Genomic DNA, 12,949 nt, shown 5'->3' on the forward strand with positions numbered 1-12,949 from the left:
AGGATAAAAGATCCCAAAACACGTTTTGTCTTTAAAACAAACAAAAACCGTAGAAAACCCTTGTGCCTGTTTCTGCAGACGAGGGCCCCACCTCCAGAGGATGGGAGGCAGCCCCGGAGAACTCGCTAACAGTGTTGGTTTTGGCTCTGAGCCCTTTTTCAAATTGATAGTGTGATGTAATCAGAGGGTGTGTTTAAAGTCTGGAGTGGATAAAAGGAGACACAGATATCCTGGCACACTGTCATTAACTGTTGCTGCCCAGATGGGAAAGGTAGACCCCTTCAGGAAGGCTGTACAGCTCACTGGCAAGCAGTGATTCAAAAAACGTATCATAGCCATCCATCACAATATCTAACATCTGTAAGCTGTTTTATAGCTTTCACCTGATACCTGCACCTCTATAGTTAATTCTGACAGCCACCCTTAGAGTCTGATGGTGTTCTTTCAGGTTCACAGATAAAGAAACTGAGTTCAAGGAGATTAACTGACTTCCTCCAACGTAATACAACCTAGATTAATAACCAATATTTGTATAACTTTTTAAGTATTCAGATGAATTTTAGAAGATCCCAAGACGAGAAAGCATTTGGTGGAGTCACTGGCATATGGTAGGCTTCCGTAGATTTACTTGTCCCTTGGCTTTGCAAATGTTTTCATCTACCGAACGCTATTAAAACAGAGGGCCCCTACCCAGGGCGAACAAAGTACGCTTGAGAGGACCAGACAGCTTGTCCACAGTCAGAGAGCTAACAGAGAGCTAATCGGGTCAGGATTTGAAAGACCTTAGCTTTGTGTGACCTTCAGTTTTATCATTCAGTTTGAATATGTGCCCCAGAAAACCTTTATGTAATTTCCTAATATTTCAGTAACATATTTCACAACATACAAGCAGCACATTCTCTTTTTTTAGAATGGTGTCTCGCTGATGACTTTGACGACAGCTCACGTGAGAGGGAAGTATTTCAGCAATCAGACCGAAGGAGAATCCAAAAACCCCACTATTGCGGGGTCAAGAGTGCACGTGTTTGAATTCTGAAAGATGTAAGCCAAGGCAAACAGAAGGAAATGATCTTCCACTAATCCCTGCATTTACTTCCTCCTCTCTGGAGGGGACGGCCACACACACAGAGCCCTGTGCTCTGACTTCTCCTGAAGGGGACACAGCCGGGCTCACTCAGTGTCACCTCGCCCCTGGGGTGTGCCCGGGTTTCAGATCTCAGGCTGGAGTGATTCACGTGTAGCAGGGAGGCCGTCATTAATGAAAATGCAGGGGCGTCGCGGGAGTGTTGATGATTCAGCAGGCCTTTCTACTTCTCTATGAGTCAGTACCCGTCGCAGCCAAGCCTGGGGCAGAACAGGTTTTCTTAAAAGAGCATGGGGGCCTCGTCTTCAACAACCAATTAGGAGGCAGAAAAGTCCTCAGTGAGGAAGGAATAATGACATGTTGGAGCTAAGATGATGGTGCTCAAGCCCGAGAGGCCCTTCCAGATGCCAGGCCCACATGGACAAGGTGCGTCACTCCAGCTGAGGCCAGGGGACAGCGGGGGCACCAAGTACAGGGTGGACCAGACCACCAGAGCCAGGCCACGTGGGACTTGAAGCCAGAAACAGCCCAGGCCATGAGGCCACGGGGCATTCCCTGGAGTCGAAGGAAAGCATGCCACTGTGCGGGTGCGAGGCTGGGGGACCACGCTCCATTCCACCCTCGTCCAAGCAGTCAGAGTGTGTGAAATCCAGGAGTCACCAAACCTAAGTTTTGGAAAGAGGTGTCCTGTTCCCTTCCCATTCCACTTAAGCAAACCACACCTCCCAAGAACGTTCTGAGCCGCTCTTAAATACCAGAGCACAGAAGCGAATATGGCAATTTTTACTGCTGGAAAAAGTGTACATTCAGATAAAAAAGAGACAGAAAAACAACTGTGGTGCAATGTAACATGTGCCCCAAGGGGGGCCACCCCTGCTCTCATATTTCTGAGGGTGCCCTGGTCGAATACCACCTCAGTGTACCCTCTCTTTCCCTCTCTCACTCACTCCATCGTTTCCTCCTCTCTAGGGGAGGAGAGACATAACTCATCCATGAGTCTGGGGGATGGAATGGGCCCTTTGAAGTCCGATGCCCTCTGCCCTCCTCTCCAGTGTGGCACTGCCTGAAGGCCTGGGGGTGGGGGGGTGTCCTGGTTCATCCTTGGTTGCAGCCAGAGCTGCCTGGGGGAGGCTGTGCCACCAAGAAAGCGGCCAGCAGCTGTGAGCAGGTAGTTCATTCTATCTAGTTTAGAAAGGGGTATGAAGTCACCGTATCCTGGCTTTTGAAGCTGACATTTTTATTTTTATCTGCCTGTCCTGTCTTATTTCTTGTTTCATTCTGAACTGTGGAGGGGAGCTCAGGGGGTGCCCCCAACCAAACCCCAACATAAACTCCGTGAACACACAGGACATCTCGGCGCCCGTCAGTGCCAGGTGTCTGTTGAATCTGCATCTGCAGAATCAAGAAAGGAGTGGTTTCCTCTGCCTCGGGTGGCGGGGAAAGCTCCTGGTGGAGAGGACATTTGAAGGAAGCCTTGAAGGACACTGGGTGAGGATGAGTAGAATTCCCTGAGCAGGCAGCAGGGCAGGCGGAGGGTGCCAGGCGGGAGCGAGGGTGCAAGTGAGTGTTGAGACTCCCAACAGCCATGGGGGAGGAAGCCCAGAAGCAACAGAAGTTTTCCAGCCCACCACCCGCGCACATGGGCCCCGAAATGAAGAGAGGATTAACTCATCTTCCCAGAAAGTGCTAGAACCATACAGTATTCCGCAGCAACTATACCATTTTACATTTCCACTAACAGTACACAAAGGTTCCAGTTTCTCCACATCCTCATCAGCACTTGTTATTTTTGGTTTATTTGATAGTAGCCATCTTGATGGGTGTGAGGTGGGCTGTCACAGCGGTTTTGATTTGCATTTCCCTAAGGATTAGTGATATTGAGCATCTCTTCATGTGCCTGTGAGTCATTTGTCTATCTCTGGGGAAATGTCTACTGAAGTCTTTTGCCCACTTTTGAATCAGCTTGTTTTCTGTTGAAACTGTTATTGTTCAGTTTTAGGAGTTCTCCATACATTCCAGATATTAATTCCTTATCAGACATGTGATTTGCAAATATTTTCTCCCATTCTGTGGGTTGCTTTCTCACTCTCTTTAGTGTCCTTTGAAGCATAAAAGTTTTTGATTTTCATAAAATCCAGTTTGTCTATTTTTTCTTTTATTGCCTGTGGCTTTGGTGCCATAACCAAGAAATCACTGCCAAATCCAGTGTTGTGAAGTTCTGCCCTTTGTTTTCTTCTACACGTTGTATTATTTTAGGTCTAACATTGAGGTTTTTTACTCATTTTGAGTTAATTTTTGTATATGGTGGAAGATTAGGGTCCAACTTGACTCTTTTGCATGTGGATATCCAGCTTTCCCCACTATTTGCTGAAAAACTGTCCTTTCCTCACTGAATGGTCTTGGCACCCTTGTGGAAGATGACCACATATGTGAGGGTTTGTTTCTGGCGTCTGTGTTGCGTTCCGTTGGTCTATATGTCTGTCTTTATGCCAGTACGAAGTTGTGTTGATTACGATCACTTTGTAGTGTGTTTTGAAATCAGGAAGAGTGAGTCTTCCAATTTTGTTCCTCCTTTTCAAGAGTGTTTTGGCTATTTGGAGTCTCTTAGATTCCACATGAATTATAAAACGGATTTTTCACCCGTTATCTTTTGTTCTTGGCCTTAGCTAGCCTTATGTCCCTTGTTTTGGCCTTCCTTTTCCACCTCAAATCATTCAAAATGCAGCTCAATTCCCACCTCCAATGTTTCCCTGACTATCCCCACCATGTTGACCTCCCTCCCCTGAGCCCCTGTTCACCTATCTCCTGCACCACCCATTGGAGACAGCATCCCACCAACTCTTCTCCCCTGTCCCTACCCTTCAAGCCTCAGCTGAAACGTCACTCATCCTAAAGCAGGGCTTTCTGTTGGGCTTTCTTGTAACACCTTTTCTTTAAAGAACTCACCATGATTAGTAATTAACTTACTTATAAGTTAATTCTTACACACACAGATTCTAAGACACACAATTCTTTCCCATTTTAACACCTCTGAAATAGCCGTGCTTTACAACTGGTGACATCCGACAACCACAGTCAGGCTTTTACTTCAGTGGTACATACATGGTGATATGTCTTATAATCAATGGTACTTTCAATTCAGTGAAACACAGTACATGTTTTCTTGTGCATTTACCTGTTTAATGCTCATCTTGTTCATTGCAAGTTGCAAGAGAATGGACCCCCAATTCAGCTCACCATGACACCCCAGCACCTTTGGCATAGTTGATGTGCTCATCAGCCATTTGATGCGTTGATGAACAATAAGTTCATCAATCATGTTAACGAACTTATCAACATCAACTCATATTCATGGATTATAAGCTACTAAACATGTCACGCTTTCCCAGGAGCCCCATAACTCCTAGAACAGTGCTACCTGCACTGAGATGCTTACCCAGTGCATATTTAAGCTAGATAACATCTAGCACTTGGTTGCTCTGTGCTCTCTGGTAGAAATAAAAGGATTAAAGATGCCTCATTGTTTTAGAGGAAGAAAGCGAAGTAAGCACTGTCAGGAGAACCCAGTGGTTCCTGCTTTCCTTTCCTTGGCAAACAATAGGCCTGGCCTTTGTAAACTGAAATCTACACACTTCAAATATTTTATTTTGCCTTTGTGGCATCACACAGTGCCTCGGGGACATTACGCAGGGTCCATATTAGAAAGTGATGTCAACTTTTTTTCAAGAGAGTTGATGATCTTATCTGTTAAGAAAATGACATATTTCTACACTCTTAATAGCTGCTAACCACTTATAAACACACTGTCCCTACATATCAAATAAAGCAAATCTTGGATAAGCAGGAAATTAAATTTGTCCTCCTGTGAGGGGACATTGAGTTCCTGGTCTGGGCTTGTCAAGGATGAAAACACGGAGGAGGCGCCTGGGCCAGGTGAGCACAAGTTCTTCAGCACCTGCCCTGTGCTGACAAAGGGGCCCGCAGGGAGGCAAAAAGCAGCAAGAAGAGGTTCCATAGAAACCAGGTTATTTCATTTCTGTTTGTTTATTCTCTCCCAAACTCAAAGAGGAGGCCTGTTTTGCAGCTGATTCTTGCACCATTTGAGAAATTCACCCATTAGGTAAATAAATGTTTCTATTCGTAGTAAGTAGCTTTTGCAAAGAAAGGGAAATAAAGACATTAGTAGTGAAAGATTTTTTCCCTAATCTCTTGAGGATCAATACCTGTGTAAATTACAATATAAATATCACAGCAATGGCAAATGGCTATACAAGTTTCTAAGTAATAATAATGGGGGCCATTTTTTGAGTATCAACTATGCACCAGCACTGGTTTAGGCTACTTCACACACTGGGGCATGTTGATGCATCTTCATAACAATCCTACATAATATCCATGTTGTAGCCCATGAAACGGGGGTCAGTGTGCACAACCCACTTGCCCCAAGGCAGAGAGCTAATAAGGGCCGACCAGTGATGGAAACTCAGACTTTCTCTCAATTGTCCTGAAGAAATAGGTGTATTCTACTTATCTGGCAACTGCAGCTGGTGGAAGGGAGTCTGCCGGCAGGAACTGGCTGGTCCTGGACCATCTCTGCTCATTCCTCCCATCACAAGGGGCAGGGGTGGGGAGGAAGGAAGAGAGAAAAGGACCCTGTGGTGGTGGGGGCTGGTTACTGATGGAGAAGAACCATCAGCAATGGGGACTAAGGGGAGGGAAAGAAGAAATGATATCCAGTCACTTGATTAACAACAGAGGTACATTCCGAGAATTTTGTCATTAGCCAATTTTGTCACTGTGGGAACATCATAGAGTATACCCACACAAACCAATGGAATAGCCTACTGCACACCTAAGCTGGGTGGTGTAGCCTATCGCTCCAAGGTCACAAACCTATACAGCATGTGACTGTACTGATTACTGAAGGCAACTGTAACATAACGATAAGAATTTGCATATCTAAACATACCACAGGTACGGTAAAAATATGGCATTATAATCTTATGGTACCACCATTGGATATGCAGTTCATCATTGACAGAAATGTCTTTATGACAGTATTAGGCAAAAGTGAAATTAAAAGGAAAAGATAGGAAAGACAAGTGAGAAGAAAATGTAGCCAGTAGAAGTCAAGAAAGAAAAAGGCAAAGGAGGAATCAAAAAGGTAATCCGTGGCTGGGCATGGTTCCTCATGCCTGTAATCCCAGCACTTTGGGAGGCCGAGGCAGGAGGATCACTTGAGGCCAATATTGCGGGAAGTCAGGGACCCCGAACGGAGAGACTGGCTGAAGCCGCGGCAGAAGAACATAGATTGAAGATTTCATGGACATTTATTAGTTCCCCAAATTAATACTTTTATAATTTCTTATGCCTGTCTTTACTGCAATCTCTGAACATAAATTGTGAAGATTTCATGGACATTTATCACTTCCCCAATCAATACTCTTGTGATTTCCTATGCCTGTCTTTACTTTAATCTCTTAATCCCATCATCTTCGTAAGCTGAGGATGTGTGTCGCCTCAGGACCCTGTGATGATTGTGTTAATTGCACAAATTGTTCATAAAATACGTGTGTTTAAACAATATGAAACCTGGGCACCTTGAAAAAGGAACAGGATAACAGCAATGTTCAGGGAACAAGGGAGATAACCATCGGGTCTGACTGCCTGAGAGCAGGGCAGAACAGAGCCATATTTCTCTTCTTACAAAAGTGAATAGGAGGAATATCTCTGAATTCTTTTTCTCAGCAAAGAACAGCCCTGAGAAAGAGAATGTGCTCCTAGGGGGAGGTCTCTAAAATGGCCGCTCTGAGAATGTCTGTCTTACATGGTTGCAGATAAGGGACGAAATAAGCCCCAGTCTCCCGTAGCACTCCCAGGCCTATTAGGACAAGGAAATTCCCGCCTAGTAAATTTTAGTCAGACCGGTTGTCTGCTCTTAAACCCTGTCTCCTGATAAGATGTTATCAATGACAATGCGTGCCCGAAACTTCATTAGCAATTTTAATTTCGCCCGGTCCTGTGATCTTGCCCTGCCTCCATTTGCTTTGTGATATTTTATTCCCTTGTGAAGCATGTGATCTCTGTGACCCACCCCCTATTCGTGCACTCCCTCCCCTTGGAAATCACTAATAAAAACTTGCTGGCTTTGTGACTTGGGGGACATCACGGAACCTGCCAACATGTGATGTCTTCCCCGGACACCCAGCTTTAACATTTCTCTCTTTTCTACTCTTTCCCTTTATTTCTCAGACTGGCCAACACTTAGGGAAACAGAAAAGAACCTATGTGAAATATTGGGGGTGGTTCCCCCAATAGCCAGGAATTCAAGGCCAGCCTGGCTTTCTTTAAATTTTTTTTTCTTTTCTTTTTGTAAGGAGGATCTCACTCTGTCACCTAGGCTAGGGTGCAGTGGCAGGATCATAGCTCACTGCAGCCTCAAAATCCTGGGCTCAAAGCAATCCTCCCACCTCAGCCTCCCCAGCAGCTGGGGCTATGGCGCATGTTACTGCGCTCAGCTAACTTTTTTTATTTTTTGTAGAGACAGGGTCTTGCTTTGTTGCCCACACTGGTCTCAAACTCCTGGCCTCAAGCAATCCTCCTGCCTCCACCTCTCAAAGCACTGGGATTACAGGCATGCACCACCACACTCTAGCCGTTTTCTTAATTTTTAAAATGAGGGTAATAATGTTAACACCTCCCCAGAAGAAATGATAAAGCACCACCTTTTCCCTCCCAATTTTCATGAAAACAAACTCCTTCGGCTTCTGAACACCACCAAATTTAAATTCCATCATTTGAGATCCTCAGGGAAGGCAAATTCTCAGACCCTGTGAGGCTCACCAGGAGGCAAGGAGCTCTTCTTGTACCTAGGGGTGCTGAGGTGTTGGGTCATCTTGCCCAGTCAGGCTGGGCGCAGGCATGGTGGTCCTCTAGGACCGTGGCCCATTCCCTCAGAACCACAGCCTGACGACTTCACATCACTGAGGTTAGCCCTTTCTAGATGTTACCACGACTTTTACTGATTTATGGATGACTGAATTCTTTTCCTAGTCAACCTCAGAAGTCTCACAGTGCTACACAGAAAGAACTAGGTTGATACCTGCAAGGTCAGAGCCCAAACTCCCATAAGCTATTTACCAGCAGTGACAACGTCTGCAAACCATTTCACCTCCCCATCTCTCAACGTATTCCTCCGTGAAATGGGAATGATCCCTGCCCTTCCTTCCTCACACATTTCTTTTGAGGCTCAAATAAGATCAAGCACTTTGAAAACATTAAAACACCAAGCAGTGGTGAAGGGTTCTATTATTATTAACAGAAACAAGTCTGTTATCAACCAAGGCTGTCTTTATTTCTGAAGTACATGAAATACCAGGACAAGGCTTGTTCTACCCGATGATAACTGACAATAACCGAGCAGACAAGGACTCTGATATGAAATACCAGGACAAGGCTTGTTCTATCCGACGATAACGACAATAACCGAGCAGACAAGGACTCTGACGCTCTCCCTTGTCTATGGTTTATCAGCGGTTCTCCTATCTGCTTTAGGAATCACACTGACTCTCTTCCACATGAGATCTAATTTTCTAATTCGGCTGCTGTCCAAGTTTTATTATTATTATTATTATTATTAATCTGAGAAGGTCTCGCTCTGGCTGGAGTATAGTGGCACGATCTCGGCTCACTGCAGCCTCCACCTCTCAGGCTCAAGTGATCCTCTCACCTCAACCTCCTGAGTAGCTGGGACTACAGGCATGCACCACCATGCCCAGCTAATTTTGTATTTTTTGTAGACACAGGGTTTTTTCACGTTGCCCACGCTGGTCTTGAACTCCTGAGCTCAAGCAATCTCCCAAATTGCTGGGATTACAGGTGTGAGCCACCACGCCCAGTCCCAAGTGCTCTTTCTAACCCTCCACCCTGCTGTCATCATTCATGTCGATGCACGGTTCCTGAGCCCTGGCACTACGGCTCCTCATTCTCCACAGCACCCTGCTCCTCCTGCCTCCTCTGGGCAGTTTTTCCAGTTGGGTTTTCCCAGCCCTTCTGACTAGCCAAGCAAGGATGTATGGACACTTAGAAAACGTACATCAAAAGAAAAGAAGAAGAGTGTCAAAGGGACTTTCCAGCAGATGAATCTGAAATGTCTGGATACAACACACAACTTTCACCAAAGAGGATTTGGTTAACATGCTCTAAATGCTCCTATCAATTGGATATAATCATTTGTGCAAGAATAATGCAATTCTTAACGTATTCATGAAATCGTATGCTGCCATAACAAGATTAATCAAGTCTGATTTACTTACCTTACAGTCATTATGTTTTCAAAGCAAACTCCCACGGGAGATGAAATCTCAAATTATTGGATTTAACTCTCTGCAAGAAAGAGAAAAGATTCTTTATAATGCACAGCATATTGCTAAATAAATGTTCTCACCCTAGCATTCTGGTTTGAAACTTTTTGCAACTTAAAATTTCTATGAAAATCTATCTCAATGTAATCCTCTATTCGGCCTAGTAGTTCTAGAAAGTCTGTACTATGACTACTTGCACTGATATCTCTGCCACCCTCCATTCTGACTACCCAACTTTCTGGAATTAAATAAATTACCCGACAAGAATTGGATACAGTTTGTATTAACTGCTCAGCCCAGAGAATTTCCACAGGGGACATTCCCAAAGCCTGCAGAGCCCATATGAGACATGCAAATCTCATTTTTCCGCATGCAAGATAAGAAATAAACACTGCTTGTTTATAGTTTTCTCCCAATTGCAATCACTTCATAGAAATTATCCCATGGATTTTATTTTATTTTATTTTATTTATTTTTATTTTATTTTGAGACAGGGCCTTGCTCTGTCACTCAGGCTAGAGTGCAGTGGCATGACTCACTGCAGCCTTGACCTCCCAGTTTCAAGCAATCCTTCCACTTCAGCCTCCTGAGTAGCTGGGACTACAGGCACAAGCCACCTTGCCAGGTTAATTTTTTTATATTTTTGTGGAGACTGGATGGGAGGTTGGGGTAGGGGAACATCTCACTGTATTGCCCAGGCTGGTCTCCAACTCCTGGGCTCAAGCAATCCTCCTGCCTTGGCCTCTAAAAGTGCTGGAATTACAGGCACGATCCACCACACCTGCTAACTGTTGGTTAAATAATACTTTGTAATTCAGAAACAACAGACCCGTAAAATCCTCCTGCGGACAAAAACTGGCACAGAGCTGAGCGCAATGAATTCTCTGAGGAGAGAAAGTGGAACTTTCCATCCTTCAACACCCAGCCCAGGGCCTTGTATGAAGAGAAGTTCAATAAATAAAAGTTGGATTGTTGGAATCCTTTTTTTTTTTTTAGATGGAGTTTTGCTCTTGTTGCCCAGGCTGGAGTGCAGTGGCGCGATCTCAGCTCACCGCAACCTCCGCCTCCTAGGTTCAAGCAATTCTCCTGCCTCTACCTCCCGAGTAGCTGGGATTACAGGTGTGCACCACCATGCCCAGCTAATTTTTTGTACTTTTAGTAGAAACAGGGTTTCGTCATGTTGGCCAAGCTGGTCTCGAACTCCTGACCTCAGGTGATCCACTCGCCTCGGCCTCCTAAAGTGCTGGGATTACAGGCATGAGCCACCACACCCAGATGGATTCATTTTTTTTAAGTGCTGTTAGAGCTATTTATAGCCCACAGAGTAACTGAAATAGTACGCATTGTCAATCAGTATAATAAGTAAGGAAGTAAGGAATAGTACGGTCTATACAAGTAATTTTGTTTTGCTTTGTTTTTGTTTTTGTTTTTTGAGATGGAGTCTTGCTCTGTCACCCAGGCTGGAGTACAGTGGTGCCGTCCCAGCTCACTGCAATCTCTGCTTCCTCAGTTCAAGTGATTCTCCTGCCTCAGCTTCCTGAGTAGCTGGGATTACAGGCAGGTGCTGCCACACACAGCTAATTTTTGTATTTTTAGTAGCAACGGGGTTTCACCATGTTGGCCAGGCTGGTCTCAAACTCCTGACCTCAAGTGATCCGCCCGCCTCGGCCTCCCAAAGTGCTGGGATTACAGGCGTGAGCCACCGTGCCCAGTTTATACAAGTAATTGTAAACGAAAAGGAAAAAATGGAGATAGTTTTTTCATGCATCTTAAACTTTGGTGCTTAAAGAAAAGCACCATTAAATCCTGCTCTCACACGAACACACACAAGATTACCACGTTTGCTCTGGGCTGCCGCGTATAGGAAGGACATATACATTCAATAAATATTTGTTGAACTTCCATTCTGTACACAAAGCACAAAGATTCGTTCACAGTCCGCGTGGGTACAGGAAAGCAGTTCCAGCCCTGCCTGCCAGGGGGCACCCCAGGCAAGCACATCTCAGTGGCTGCAAGAAAGTCAGCGAGTTGAGGCTGAGTCTCTATACCCAAGTGTTAGGTGTTCTAGGCTCAAAGAGAGACAATGACAATGCGGGCAATTCTCTCTTCACTGTGTCCCTTTCTTTGCTAGAAATGTTATTAGAATGTGGAAATGTGACCCGTCGATTGAGAATTCAGCACTAATCAGTTTGACATATGAGTATATCTACATAGATACATATTTCTCCCTGAAATTGTCCTAAACACTGTCTTCCTTGAAACCAAATGAGAAGGAAACAACTGTTACCACTAAACATTCAGCCATAAGATTAACATCTTAGTTGTGTACCTAGAAATTGTACAGTATGACAAGTGTAAAGAAACTGCTAGCTTCTTAGTTCTGCTGGTCTTTACACGATACCGTTTTAAAAATTGTTTTATGGTAGTAAAATATACATAACCTTTAATTTACCATTTAATCTTTCTTAATGTGTACAGTTCTGTGGCATTAAGTATATTCACATTGTTATGCAATCATTACCATCATCTGCTTCCAAAACTATTTCTATTTTCCCAAACTAAAACTCCATACCTATGAAACTCTATCTTCCCATTTCCCACTGCCCCAGCTGCTGGTAACCACACTTCTACTTTCTGTCTCTATGATTTTGACTGCTGTAGGTACCTCATGTAAGTGGAATCATACAGTATGTGTGACTTTTGTGACTGGCTTATTTCATTTAGCATAATGTATTCAAGGTTTATCCACGTTGTGGAATGTGATGTGGCTCTCCTTGCTTTTTAAGGCTGAATAATATTCCACTGTAGGTATGCAATACATTTTATTTATCCATTCATCCATTGATGGACACCTTTTGGCTACAGTAATAATGCTTGCATGAACATACGTGTAAAATATTTGTTTGAATTACATAATTTTAAATCTATATTTTAATAAAAAATTTTAAATTATTACTATATTTCCATTTTTATCCTCAGAATACCAATAATAGCATTTGGCAAACATACTACAAATATTAACAATTTCTAGTGCTTTTGTGATCAACCAAAAAAAAAACCCCAGAAACTATTCCTGTACTCAGAGAAAATGTTTTAAATGAGAAAAATACTCAAGTATTTTAAGACCTTCAAAGGTAGCATTTTCCAATTAAAAACAAGAAACTAAAGTCTCCATAACTACTACCCACTCCATACATACACCGCAAAGTTCCCAAAGGGAGAAGATATTTTAGATGCGCCTTTAGGAGCTTAGTTTTTCCTCCTTGGGATAACTTTAAATTCAGATCTCAGCAGAACAAGCGCATTCTTCAGGGCAAGCCGACTGCTAATCCGAGTAGATCTAAACGCTAATGAAGGTAACCGATGGAGGCTGCTCCTCGGAGACAGGAAAACTATCAGACTTTCATTCTGCCACATTCCTGGAATAAACTTACTACTCAGAAAGGTGATTTGGGAACCGTTTCAGCTTGTAGAATGATCACCGAAATGCAGTCCACCGCTA

This window comes from Macaca mulatta, chromosome 17, assembly GCF_049350105.2.
Source record: "Macaca mulatta isolate MMU2019108-1 chromosome 17, T2T-MMU8v2.0, whole genome shotgun sequence".
Classification (NCBI taxonomy): Eukaryota; Metazoa; Chordata; class Mammalia; order Primates; family Cercopithecidae; genus Macaca; species Macaca mulatta.